The sequence below is a fragment of the Aotus nancymaae genome, unplaced genomic scaffold (assembly GCF_030222135.1).
Source record: "Aotus nancymaae isolate 86718 unplaced genomic scaffold, 86718_ANA_hifiasm-v0.15.2.pri h1tg000011l, whole genome shotgun sequence".
Classification (NCBI taxonomy): Eukaryota; Metazoa; Chordata; class Mammalia; order Primates; family Aotidae; genus Aotus; species Aotus nancymaae.
This window is the reverse complement of record NW_026988422.1, coordinates 59189382-59204165: the sequence shown is the minus strand read 5'-3', so window position 1 is coordinate 59204165 and position 14784 is coordinate 59189382.

Here is a 14784-nt window from a genome sequence, read left to right as displayed (position 1 = left end):
CCTCTAAAGACAAGGTCCCTGTACATTGGTCACCTTTTGTGTCCTCAGCTGCATGTCCTTGGGTGTGATCATGGGTGTCCACTGTGTTATTCCTCATACCTGTTTTATATTTTAAATGCTTCTTAATAATTAGAAAACCAAAAAACGTTGCCCCATAAATATGAGAAAGAGCTAACTTAAACGTGAGTCAAAGAGGAAGCAGAGATATTAAAATGGCTTTTCTTTTTGCATAATCTATAGAAAGCCCAGAGGTGTGAGGCTCTCTTTGCATAATGGAAAGGAGAAACTGTGGTAGCAGTGAGATTTATTGATTGCCAGGGCAACAGTTAAAGGCACATGGCATGATAAAGCAGAGGGGTGCTGGCTGGGCAGGGTTATGCAATGCTGGAGCCCAGGTGTCAGAGAAACGACACACAAAGTCATCTCAACCAGCCCCTTGATGTACAGAGTATAAAACCCGGGCCCAGGGGACTGTCTTAACACAGTCATTCATTTACCCACCATTGATCTTCTGCAAGCCAGGCATTGTTCTGGGTGTAAAGGAAACAAATTCAACAAAGATGAGGTTCTTGCCCTCCAGGAATCCACGGAGTAGTGGTGAGACAGTTATGTGAGCAGATTATTGCTAGAGGCACAATAAATGTATGGTCCATGCTGGTTGATGGGACTCCCATAGCCGAGAGTCATGGGGAGCTTCTCAGAGAGATGTTTGGTGGGGATCTTGAGGGATAGATTAGACTTAACTGGGCCCTGTGGCAGGTGCTGAGGATCCTAGGGGTGAGCAAAACAAGGAAAGAAACCTCTGTGGACGATCTCAAGGTTGAACCTGGGATTCTCCCTCCAGATGCCAGCTCCGTCTGCCCAGCTGGTCACATCTGAAACCCAGGAAGGGCTTTCTCCTGACCCCTCCCTCTCCATCCTCCTGCAATTCCAGTTCAGTCCACCCCCATCTACCCTCCCTACCCTCATGGAGTTTACAGTGTCCTCGAGAGGAGAAACATCAATCAAACCCTTACATATGCACATAAGTAAAATTATAAGTGATATGAGGGTTATTTGTAAGAATTTGTAAAGATGGAACAGATGAGTGGGATCTTTTTTTTTTTAATTTTTAATTTTGAGATGGAGCCTTGCTCTGTTACCCAGGCTAGAGTGCAGTGCCGTGATCTCGGCTCACTGCAACCTCCACCTCCCAGCTTCAAGCACTTCTCCTGCCTCAGCCTCCCAAGTAGCTGGGACTACAGGCATGCACCACCATGCCCAGCTAGAGTGGGATCTTAAGCAATGTATTTTTTTAAGTGAGACTTATAGCTCACACTTGTAATCCCAGCACTTTGGGAGGTCCAGGGGGGGCAGATCACCTGAGGCTGGGAGTTCAAGACCAGCCTGGCCAACATGTTGAAACAAAAATAATTAGCCATACTTGGTGGCAGGTGTCTGTATTCCCAGCTACTTGGGAGGCTGAGGCGGGAAGATCACTTGAACGCAGGAGGCAGAGGTTGCAGTTAGCCAAGAGCATGCCACTGCACTTCAGCCTGGGTGACCAGAGTGAGACCCCATCTCACAAAATAAAAATAAAATAAAAGTGAGACTTAACTTGGTGAAAGAGAGGGGAAGGGCTTTCTGGGAAGAGGGAGCAGAATTTGCAAAGGCCCTGAACCAGGAAGGAGCAAAGCCAATGTGGCTGGAGCAGAGTGAGGGTGAAAAGCAAAGCCAGCATGGTTGGAGAGAGAGGCAGCAACCAGATTGTGCAGGCCTAATTGAGGGCTTTTCTGTTTTTGTTTCTTAACTTTATCCTGGGAGCAATGGGGAGCCACTGGGAGGTTTTAAGCAGATGAGGTTTTAAGCAGATTTGTCTCCTGGAGAGACTGTTCCAGCTGGGTTTGTGGCAAAACCAGTTTGGGTGGGGGCGGACCTCTTAGGAGGCTGCTGTGGTCACTCAGGTGAGAATGGAATTTGTGAACTGAACGAAGGTGATGGCAGGACAATGGAGAGAAGTGGGCAGGGGTAGATGGGGGTGGACTGGACTGGAAGGTGGACTGGACTGGAATTGCAGGAGGATGGAGAGGGAGGGGTCAGGAGAATGCCCTGCCTTGGTTTTAGATGTGACTAGCTGGGCGGATGGAGCTGGCATCTGGAGGGACAATTCCAGCTTTGACCTTGAGATTATCCACAGAGGGAAGCAAGTTGCAAGGACAGTGCCTGTGTACCCATGCCTCCTGATCTCTTCCTCCTCGTTTGTGGGGGTTCACTCAGGATGGTGGAAGAAATTGTAAAATTATAGAATATAGACACAAACCTGCTTGGAAGGCCGAGAAGTTTGCATAGTATCCGTAGAAGTTTTGGCTGAAGGCAGGCTACTCCCCTTTACATTTAGTTGATAAAGAAAAGCAAATAACTAGGGAATGCAAAGGAGTTTATCTAAATGGCTTATTGTCCTAAGACCAACCTTTGCCCATCCATGCTTGACTGCCTCCTTCTAGGGGAGTTGGCAGAAGTTAATTACCCACAAATGGTGTTTGCTGTAGGCCTCAGAACTTGGCCTTTAATCATTATCCATAAGTGTGTATGTTGACTCAGAGCCTCTGTTATTAAATCTTTACTAAATAAATGCCTAGAGAAACAGCTGGTAGGGCCATGGCTGCTATCTCTCTCAGGAGTGTCTGTGAGTGGCCATGGACCCCCAGCCCACTCTTTCACTGAAGATTTGTGTTTGAGTGAATTTGTTCATCTGTCACTGGGTCAGGGTCTGTGGGTCAGATCTTGGCACTCATTCCTTTATTCTTCCTTCTACCCCTTCCCTACAGTGATCTCTGTCACTGCAAGATCAAGAGGCCAGAGAACCTACTTCCAATTCAGAGTGTGAATTCCCATGAAAATCCAATCATCAAATTTTATGGAAAGTAAGGGGTCCTGAGTTCATCACCTCATCTTTCACTCCTTGGCATGGTGCCTCCTTAAAGCTACAGGCAGGACACTTGGCTCGGGTTCCCCTGAATTCTGTGAACAGAATAATTAGAAATAAACAAACAATCCCAAAATAAAACCCAGCTAATTATGGGTTCCTTTTAAGTTTAAGTCAGTAGTTGTGTGAAGTCCCCCTGATGCCATCAGCCTCCCTGAGCCCTGAGTAGTCCCTGAAAGTGCTTTCTAGTGTCTCAGATGAGAAAACCGACATTGCTGTAGCCTCCAGGTTTCTTTTTTTCAATGACCCTTTCTTTTCACCGCTGAGTTGATTGCAAAAGACAGACGCCCAACTTGCACCAGCTTAAGCTCAGAGATAGTATGTTTCAAGAACACCGGTGGGGTTCTCAGAGACCTCAAGAGGTGTTGGTGGTCAAGCAGCAGGAAGAGCAGAGAGAACCAAGGACTGGAACACATTCAGGATGCTCGCCTTCTCCCACGTTCCCTGCAGGCCAGCTTCCATTTTCTCTCTTCCTAAAGGCTAGTTTCTCCAATTGTCAGAAAACATGGCAGCCAGCAGCCCTGGCGTTATACCTGATGGCAGCTTCAGCTGCCCAAGAGAAGCTGCCCTGAATTTGTATATTAAACACAAATTCCCAGATGCCCATTCTCATCCTCATCAACCATGACCATAGGGGCAAGGGCCATATAAGAACAGGGCAGCTCCCAAGGGGGCCCATATTGGAGTGGAGGAGGGGCAGTTCCTAGAAGGAGAGGGGCAACTAACCAGGCAGATAAACAGTCAGTGCCTTCTGCCACCCCACACGTACCTTTAGAAACGAAGAACCTGGCTCCCTACCCTCTCAGTGCTTGAAAGCCCCATCCACCTGAATAAGGTCCATCCCATTGGCCAGAGTAGTGACTCGGGAGCACCACCACCTTCGAGGGCTACCTGCGCCTATTTGATTTCTTATGTACAATAATCTATGTGATTCTGCAGATGACTCTAAAATCCAAACCCAACATTGTGTCTTTGCGGTTATTTCTTGCTTTTACAGGTCGTGTACAAGTTTACCTTTCTGGTCTTTCTTGAGTTTCTTTTCATTCCTTAACATGCTTCCTAGTCACCAAGGCTCCCAGGAACTCTATCTTCCTAATAGGATAGTGTAATATGCTTCTGGCTTTCTGACTTCCAAAGCCCTGGGCTGACTGACGTTCCTTGCTTTAGAGCAGGAGTACATAGATGGCTTCAGGTGGCACGTGGGTGACACAGAGATGCTGCCCAGCTGAGACCAACACACTCACTGTCCAGTCCCCAGCCTGCGCTGCCTGGGGTGGTGGGTCACCCATCCAGCACCCACTCCCTGCCTCACTACCCTTCCCTCCAAGCCCGTTTCTGGCTCACACAGTGCAGTCCCTCCTCAACACTCCCACCCACCAGAGTCTCCACTTTGTCACAGGCATGCCCCCAGCCTTGCTCCCCTTCACTCTTTTTTTTTGTCTTGTTGAGACAGAATCTCACTCTGTTGCCCAGACCAGTAGTTAGTCATCCAGGCTCACCGCAGCCTTGACCTCTCAGACTCAAGCAATCCTCCCAGCTCAACCTCCCAGGTAGCTGGGACAACAGGCACATATCACCACACCAGGCTAATTTTTAAAAAAATTTATTTATTTTACTTTAGGTACATACTATATCTGGCATTTCTCCCAGCAGTCCCATTACAGGGTATACATCAGACTAATTTTTATAATATTTTTTGTAGAGACAGAGTATCACTATGTTCCTCAGGCTGGTCTTAAACTCCTGGGCTCAAGGGATCTTCCCACCTCAGCCTCCCAAAGTGCTTCACTCTTTAGAACCCTCTACTGTGCTGTGGCTCGTGCTGTAGCCAACTCCTCAGTACCCCTTACCTAAACTGTGTCCCACTTTTATTCCTCCATGCCTCATCTGGTCCCCCTGGTTCTGCTCTGAGCCTCTGCCCTCTGTCTTGTCACATCCTTGCCTCACCTGAACCCCACATGCACCAAAAACACATCATGATTAGCGCCCCCACCCCACTTTCCACTCCCGGTCTCCCCAGGCTTGGAAGTCCCATGAGATCCCCAGGGTCCTAGGACCTCACCTACTTCCCCTTCTTTCTTCCCTCTGCTCAGCCCCTTGGGACCTGGACTCCCTCACCCAGAGGGCGGCTCCTACCTTCCCCTCCCTTCAGGCCTCTGCCTTCGATCTCTGCACGAAGCCCTTTCTCAGGGGCCAGGTTTGTCCTGCTTGTCACACCTGTCTTTTGGTCTTCCTTAGCTCCTGCTTTCCTTTTAAAATGCATGTATTCAAGTCATAAAAGTGAGCCCATTTTAAAAGTGGAGTAAAGAACAGTACAGATAGTTCACGGATGCGGCAGAAGCAGTGGTGGTAGCTTGTGGGTGGTGACGCTGAGCTGGAGGAGCGGGTATAACCCCAGACGGAAAACGGCCACTGGGCTCACGCGATGGCAACGGCCGTGTGTCACCTAATTTCATCTGCTGATATGGCTCAGCTCTACCTGTGAATCAGATAACCACACACACACAAAACTACTGAAATAACCTGTTTCCATCTCCCACAGCCTTGGTGGCACACAAACTGGGACTCACTATTCCTTCTGTGCCTGGGCCCCAGTACTAAGCAAGGAGGTGTTTCCCTTTGTGTCCCAGACACGCACACCCTTTGGAAGGTGACATGTTCTCAGCATTTCCATGGCTATTAAAAGCCTGCTCCCTACTGCAGGCAAAATATAGGTAGAAAGAAAGAAAGAGAGAAGAAAGAAAGAAAGAAAGAAAGAAGGAAGAGAGAGAAGGAAAGAAAGAAAGAAGAAAGAGAGAGAAGGAAAGAGAGAAGGAAAGAAAGAGAGAGAAGGAGAGAAAGAAAGAAAGGAAAGAAAGAAAAGAAAGAAAGAGAGAGAGAAAGAAAGAAAGAAAGAAATCCTGCTCCTGACCAGTGTGTTGGAAAAGTTTGGGGACACCAGAAAGAATTATCGGGTCTTGAATCATGCATTCCCTTCCTCCCCTTTGCTAAAGTTAGTGAGGGATGGGGGGAGGCAGAGATGGGGGCTGGGGTGGTGCTGCGAGTGGTGATACCCATTCATTAATTGATTGACTCAGCATACTGTTAATTAGCCAGGCATGGTGGCTACGAATCAATAAGCAAATGCCTGTGGTCCTGGCTACTTGGGAGGCTGAGGTGGGAGGATCACTTGAGCCTGGAAAGTCGAGGCTGCAGTGAGCCATGATCACACCACTGCACTCCAGCCTGGGCGACAGAGCAAGACCCTGTCTCAAAAATAAACACATCAATATGAATAAAACCATATTGTGGAACCCTATGTGAAAGTGCTGCTCTAAGCACAGGGGATATAATGATGAACATCTTGACAAGGTCCTGAGCCTCTTGAAGTTTATAATCCTGTGAAGAAGACAGTCTATGGTTAAATAAGTGTCATAATATAGTGTAAGGTGGCACAATAAAGAGTGAGACAGTGGCTAGAGAAGAAACATTTGAGTGGAAGGGAAGAAATGGATATCTGGGGCAAGAGTGTCCTGGGCACAGGGAATAGCATGTGTAAAGGCCCTGAGGTAGGAACGTGTTTGGTGTGGGCAGACACAGCAGGGAGGCCAGTGTGGTTAGAGACAGAGTGTGGGGCTGGCGGGGGGGGGGAGGTCAGACAGGTAAGTGGGGGTCAGATCTTGTAGGGGGTCTTGTGAGCTCTGGTGAGGATGTGGACATTGAGTGAAGCCAGAAGCCTGGAGGGGGCCTTAAGCAGAGGAGTGACATGGTGGACTTGTGCTGTAAAGGGATCTCTCTGGTTGCTGTGTGGAGTAGACAACGAGGCAGGTAGGAGGCTGCCATGGTTTCCTGGTGACGACTAGAGGAAAGGCCTGGGGGTGCTGACAGGTGGGCGAGTAGGGCTGTGCCAGCCGACTGCAGTGGGTCACCAGCTGAGAAAAATGGGGAATCCCTCTGTGAAGTAGGACGTAGCACCAGCACTTTTGGAGGTGGTGACATCAGGAAGAGGTAGGACCATCTTCCTAGTTACTTGGGCACCTCACTAGGCTCCTCAGGCCAGGAGATAGACTCTCCATGCCTCATGCTGGCCACCCTGGGCACACGCTTTTCCATCTGCATGGAACGCTCTTCCCCACCTTCCTCATCTGCTTCACTCTGCTCCTCCTTCAAGGCTCAGTTGAAATATCACTTCCTTCCTGAAATCGGTCAGGTGTCCTGGGTATATGATCTCCGGATGCTTCTTTTTCATGCCACTTACCACAATTGTCATTACTTAATTAGAATAATTAGGCAGGGAGCAGTGGCTCACACCTGTAATCCCAGCACTTTGGGAGGCAGAGGCAGGTGGATCACTTGAGGTCAGGAGTTCAAGACCAGCCTGGCCAACATAGTGAAACCCCATCTTTACTAAAAATACAAAAATTAGCCAGGCATGATAGTGTGTGCCTGTAATCCCAGCTACTCAGGAGGCTGAGGTGGGAGAATTGCTTGAACCCAAGAGGCGGAGGTTGCAGTGAGCCAAGATGGCACCACTGCATTCCAGCCTGACAGAGCAAGACTGTGTTTCAGTGAATTTAAAAATAAAAATAAAAATAGAATAATGAGTTCCTTGGTGTTTGTTTCCCCTGGAAAACTGTAGGCTCCATGAGGGCAGGCGCTGGGTCTGCTGTCTTCTTCCCCACTTAGTTACTTCCTAGCGGAGTGTCTCACACAAGTGAATGCTCAATACATTTTGTTGAACGAATAAATCAATAAGCAAATGGAATGGACAGCAGGTGCCAGTGAAGCATCAGGGGAGGCAAGCTGATTCCTAAGAGCTGCAAAGGAGCAGGCCTCATTTCGACTTAGAAACCAAGCCAAGACACTCACAAGCAGCACCTGATGGGTCATAAAGACCTTACGTCATAGGAACAAAGTTCTAAGAATAGGATTTCAGGCATCAGTCACGGTGTGAAAGAGGTTATTTATTTTTGGAAAGCAGGCGGAAGGGTTCATACGCCCTGGGAATTGGATTCTCTGGCCACCAGTCATCTCACACAGGTTTGCCTAATCCTGAATTTGCAGTCCTCAGAGGGCACTTGATGTGGCTACTTTAGCATGAGAGCATTTGTTAAACAGACATTTTTATTTATTTGTTTGTTGTTGAAGCATTTAAAGCGTTTATTAAAGAGACAGGGTCTTGCTTTGTCACCCGGGCTGGAGTGCAGTGGTACCATCATAGCTCACTGCAGCCTCAAACTCCTGGACTCAAGGGATTCTCCCAACTTAGCCTCCTGAGTAGCTACAACTATAGGAGTACACCACATGCAGCTAATTTTTTAACTTTGTTTTTGTAAAGATGGAGTCTCACTATGTTGCCCAGGCTAGTTTCCAGCTCCTGGACTCAATCCACCCACCTCCGCTTCCCAAAGTGCTGGGATTATAGGTGTGAGCAACTGCACCCAGCCCGAAGGGACATCTTTAGAGTGTATCATTTTCAAAAATCTAGTAAGCTTTCAACCTTTTAAAAAATGTTATCAAGTAAGGTACATAACATAAATCTTTGTCTGGTTCCTGAACCTCATTGCATGCTTCATCCCTACTCCTTCCTGCTCACCGTTGATGACACATTGTGTCAGAGTGGACAGATGGAAATGGCCCGAGTCAAAGATTCTGCCTCACGTGGGGTAGGCTTACTCCTGGCGAGTGTGTGGCCCTCCTGGCTCACCACACTGTGGCGACTACAGGAGCTTCTGCACTCTAATCCAATGCTGATGTCCTGGGCCATGCTCACTACCAGCAGCTGTTTCCTGAGTCTTGGGTGGCTGTTGTGTTGACCAATGAAGAGTTTTTATCTAGGGGTCTATGAATAGGTTTCAAGATCCTGTAAACCCCTGATATCGTATCATCCAAATTGATTAATACACATGTGTTTTGGCTGGGCGTGGTGGCTCACACCTGTAATCCCAGCACTTTGGGAGGCCGAGGTGGGTGGATCACCTGAGGTCAAGAGTTCGAGACCAGCCTGACCAACATGGCAAAACCCCGTCTCTATTAAAAATACAAAAAAGATTAACCGGGCATGGTGGTGCATGCCTGTAATCCCAGCTACTTGAGAGGCTGAGGCAGAAGAATCACTTGAACTCAGGAGGCCGAGGTTGCAGTGAGCTGAGATTGCACCATTGTGCTCCAGCCTGGGCAACAAGAGCAAAACTCCGTCTCAAAACAAACTAACAAACAAACAAATAAAAGCCATGTGTTTTATAAAGGGAGAAGCAGGGTAGTCCACAGTTTTCCTCAGATCATCAAAGCAGTCCAATGACCCCCAAATGTAAGAAATCACAGTTTTGATGGATAATCTACACATTTCAGGTTTAAAAATCTACTTCGAGCTTGTCACTTGGTATCTGCCCTGAGTATATCCACCGTGCTAGGTGCAGAGCTGACTGCTGTGTTTATTTCATCACTATGGGTAACTAAAGTGGATTTCCTGACACTAATTATGCAGGACTAGACGGAGACGTTACTAGGTTAATTGTGGGGGCACATGTTTGGTGAGATCAGCTTGCCTTCTAGAGGTGACCCTTTATTCCACATTAGCAACAAGCTTCTAAGAGCCAGATCTGATGAAAAAAATTTAACCCCTGGCTTCCATGTTCCAGGTGACCTTGGGCTTGGGAGAAGAGAGAAGACCCTGAAGGAGGTGTGGAAAGCTCACGGAGAGAGAATGGTTTTGCTTATCTGCCCATCGATCATGTCCGTGTTTGATTGAGACTGAAATCACTTGGCAGCCACACGTTTTAGATTGAGGTAACTCCCCGCTGCCATAAAGGTCAAGAAAGCCACTGTGCTGACACAGGTCCTCCCCTGACAGCCTGTTTCACAGCGACCCTTGAGTCATCACGTCTGGATGACTAGGCTGACAAAAACAAGGTTTCACAGTGTAAGTTGAATTGTGGGGGAGTGGGACACAGCACAGAGCAGCGGAGTAGGAAGATCACTGCACTTGGAGTCAGAAGGTCAGGGCTGAAGGCTCTGCTCAGTGAGCTTGGGTAGGTGTTTGGGCTTCAAATGAAATTAGACACTATTTACAATAGCAAAGAGACAGAATCCATCTAAATGCCCATCAGCTATAGACACAATAAAGAAAATGTGGTACATATATGCCATGAAATACTATGCTGCCATAAAAAAGAACAAGATCATGTCCTTTGCAGCAACATGGATGGAGCTGGAGACCATTACTCTGAGCGAACTAACACAGAAATGGAAAACCAAATACTGCATGTTCTCACTTATACACGGGAGCTAAGGACACAAAGATGAGGACAGACACTGGGGCCTACTCGAGGGTAGAGGTGGGAGGATGGTGAAATTTGAAAAACTACCTATCAGGTTCTATGTATATTACCTGGGTGATGAAATAATCTGTACACCAAACCCCTGTGATATGCAATTTACCTATATAACAAACATGTACATGTGTCCCTGAACCTAAAATCAAAGAAAAAAAAATGGAGAAAAAGGGAAATTAGAGGCTGCTGCTTAGCATGTTAGAGAGCTAGTAGGCACTCAGTGATCGGGACTGTGCAGGTGCAACCTAGTTATCACCCTAGAACAGGATGTAGTCAACATCCTGTTCACTGCTACCTGGAGCATCACAGTAAAATATCTGCAGAGCTTGTGCTTGGAAACCAGGCTGATGCCCAAACCTGTGCAGATTTGCATCCCCGGTCACTCATCCAAACATCTCTTCAGAGCTATGCCTTGGGGTAGAGTGGGGAAGCCGGATGAGGTGCCAGCTTGCATCTAGAGGTTAATTCTCTGTATTCAAGCTTCTGCCCAAACAAGTGATGGTTGGCTGCCTGGGGTAGATCTCACACGGTCCAGGTCTCTCTCAAGCTGGGAAGGGAGGACACAGGAGGGAGGGGAACGGAGGAGAGGGAGGAAAGTTGATCTCCGCAGTTCTCCGTCACTAGGTGGCAGCACCAACCCGGGACTGCCATCCTGATGGGCCTGCCTGTAATTCTGGAATTTGGGGAGTTACCCAGGTGTTCCTGAGCTTGCTATATATAACTCCAGCTTTGGAAGCGTCACAAGAGAGGTTGAGTCCCATCTCCACATTTAGCTGTGGACCTTGGGGAAACCATTTGACTCTTTTGAGTCTTTCTTTATCTGTAAAATGGGGATGATAATAATAGTTCCTAAATTGAGTGAACAGAAAATGAGATAATAAGTGGCAGCCACTGTCATCCCTGCCTCTAGCAAGATGACCCCTCACTCGTTCATGCATCACTTTTATTTTGCATTTTTTTTTTCTTTCCAGAGTGCCCCTAATACTTATTTAGAATGAGCGTGTATGTAGATGAACCCTTTGTGGTAGGGGAGTGAGGAGTCAAGAGGAAGGTCCATGGTGTGATTTTTTTAGAACAAACCCAACTTTTTATTTTCCTTCCCCTCCTTGAACCCATTCTCTTCCTCTTCATTTTTTTTCTTTTATCCTGGGATTTTTATTTACAAATATATGTTAACCATCTGCTCTGTGCAAAGCCCTGGCTAGGCAGAGACAGGTGGAGAAGAAAAGGGAGAGGCGAGCAGAGTTACAAGGACACACTGGAGTTCCTCCCTCCGAGGCCCTCACAGTTCCGTAGGTGCTAAGTCGATAGCCAGATGCTGTGCACCAGTGCAGTTGAACTGGCTGTTCGAATATTAAAATATGTACATCTGGCTGTTGATAGCCCCTGCCCCAGTGCCCCTCCTTGCAGCAACACAGACGCATGCCTTCACCCTACTCCAGTTCCAGCTCCAGCCCCATTCTGTCAGTGCCTGGCCTGAATTTCAAATATTGCCCTTTAGCAGATGGGCTGAGCCCCACACAGAATGGACTGAAGAGGATGGGGAGTGAAACCTGGAGGTTGATTTGCAGCTCCAGGTGGTGGTTTTCAAAGCAGAGCCTGGGGTTCCTGCCAGAAGCAGCAGTAGGTAGTATCCAGGTTGGGCGATCCAGAGGCTAGTGTGGTTCTGGCTGAATGCCCAGTTTCTCGTGGAGCACAGGACATTCTTGAACCCTTTCAGAAAGCAGTCTACTCCTGTTAGCCCCTGAGAATTAGAATCCAGTGCCCTGCCCCCTCGCTACCTCTCTGGGAAACCCAGGTACAATGAATCATCATTTTTTGGTTTCACAATAGAAGCTTACTCTGGTTGACTTCAGCAGTAAATGAATGTATTAGAAGGATGTGTGTGGCTCATAGAATTCAAAAGGAGCCCGGAGAACAAGGCTCAGAACAAGGCAGGAGCCAGGACAATTCTCCACCACAGGAATTCTCTTTCAGGTCAGGGCTTCACAGTTAGAGTAGAGGGGCTCCAAACATCTTTTGGGTCTTTCCTTTGCTCTGCTCAAAACCAGATTCCCAGGAGTCTCATTGACCGAGTCTGGATCATATGGTTGTACTCTGGCCAGATAAGGCAAGGCACCTTGACTGACAGCTCTACACATGGAAAGGAAATGCAGATACTTTGTCAGAAGAAGGAGTAGTACAGGCTGGGTGTGCTGGCTCACGGCAGTAATCCCAGAACTTTGGGAGTAGGGGGTAGATCACTTGAGGTCAGGAGTTCAATACCAGCCTGGCCAACAGAGTGAAACCCCATCTCTACTAAAAATATAAAAATTATACAGGTGTGGTGGCATGCACCTGTAATCCCAGCTACTTGGGAGGCTGAGGCAGAAGAATCACTTGAACCTGGGAGATGGAGGTTGCAATGAGCTGAGATTGCTCCACTGCACTCCAGTCTGGGTGACAGAGTGAGACTCCATTTCAAAGAAGAAGAAAGAAGAAAAAGAAATGGATTCTGGGGTGGGGGGAAGTGTGTGGGAGGTCACTCTTATCAGGTACATCTCACTTCTAGGTCACAATTCAGGGGCATCCTGTTTTCAGCCCCAGGTGTTAGACACAGACAGAACTAGGTCCCCATTCTAGTAGTGAGGTGACCTTGAAGGCCTCAGATCACCCCAGTCAGTCCTGCTTCCTGGGGATTTAGGGCTCTTATGGCCTTGCTCCCCCACCCCCAGGGATAGACAATGAGACACAAACCTCGGAGGGAGCCACAGGTAACTTTAGTCACAGTCCAAACTAAAATGCCCAGCCTGAAGTAGACAAGGCTTGAGAACACATGAATGAATGAATTATTTATATTTATGACTAATTAATTTATCAAACCTATACATTTTACATATCTGCCCTGTTGGGCACCAGGAATACAGCAGTAAACAAGACACAACCTCTGCCCTCACTCATGGGTTAGCAAATGGCCTATCTGGACAGCCATTTGACTGTCCACCATGGATCACCATGGGGGTTTTGGGCATGATGTAAGTAGACATCTCGTCTTTGTTATCATTGCTCAGTGATTGATGTGGTTTAAATGTCTCCTCCAAAACTCATGTCGAAATTTGATTGCCATTGTAACAGAGTTGAGAAGCAGGGCCTTTAAGAAATGATTTGGTCATGAGGACAGAGCCCTCATGGATTAACAGGTCCCTAGATGAATGTCATTATCACAGAAGTGAGTTTGTCATCTTAGGGGTGGGTTCCTGATAAAAGAAGAGTTTGGCTCACTTCCTTCACTGTCTCATGTGCCTGCTTCCACTTTCCACCCTTCTGCCATGGGATAACCCTTGCCAGATGCTAGCGCCATACTCTTGGATTTCCCAGCCTCCAGAACTATGAGAAATAAATTTCTTTTCCTTATAAATTACACAACCTAGGCATGGTGATTCATGCCTGTAATCCCAGCAACTCAGGAGGCTGAGGCAGGAGGATCACTTGAGGTTAGGTGTTCAACACCAGCTTGGGCAATGTAGTGAAACTTCATCTCTAAAAAATTTTTTTTAATTAGCTGAGTGTGGTGGCATGCATCTGCAGTCCCAGCTACTTGGAAGGCCGAGGCAGGAGGATCCCTTGAGCCCAGGAGTTCAAGGCTGCAGTGAGCTATAATCACGCCACTGCACTCCAGGCTGGGTGGCAGAGTGAAACTCTCTTACTCTCTCTCTCTACATATATATATATAGAGAGAGAGAGAAAGAGAGAGAGAGAGGGATATATATATATACACACACACTCACACATGCACACACAAACTCCTATACATATATACTCATACACATATACATACTCATATACATATATACTCAGTACATGTACTTAGTATACACATATGTATATATACACATATATACTCATGCGTATATACATATATATCTACATGAGTATGTATGTATGTATATAAATATACATATATACTCATATATGCATAGATGTATACTCATTTATATGAGTACACATATATGTATACTCATATATATGCATATATGAGTATATATGTATATTTGTATACATATGTGTATTCTCATGTAGATATATATGTATATGAGTACACACAAATACTCATATACATATATATTCAATACATGTGCTGAGTTCATATACCCATATATATTCATATATACATATATACATATATGAGTATGTGTGTATATTCCTATATATATACTCATATAAAGATATACATACACATATATGTATATGTATGTAAGCATATATACTCATACTCATATATATATATATACTTATAAAACCCCCAGTGTTGATTCATGGTGGACAGTCAAATGGCTGTCCAGATAGACCATTCGCTAACCCATGAGTGAGGGCAGAGACATGTCTGTCTTGTTTACTGCTATATTCCTGGTGTCTAGCAGAGCAGATATGTAATATTTATAGGTTTGATAACTTAACTAATTAATCATAAATATATAGAATTCATTCATTCGTATATTCGCAAGCGTTGTCTACTTCAGGCTGGGC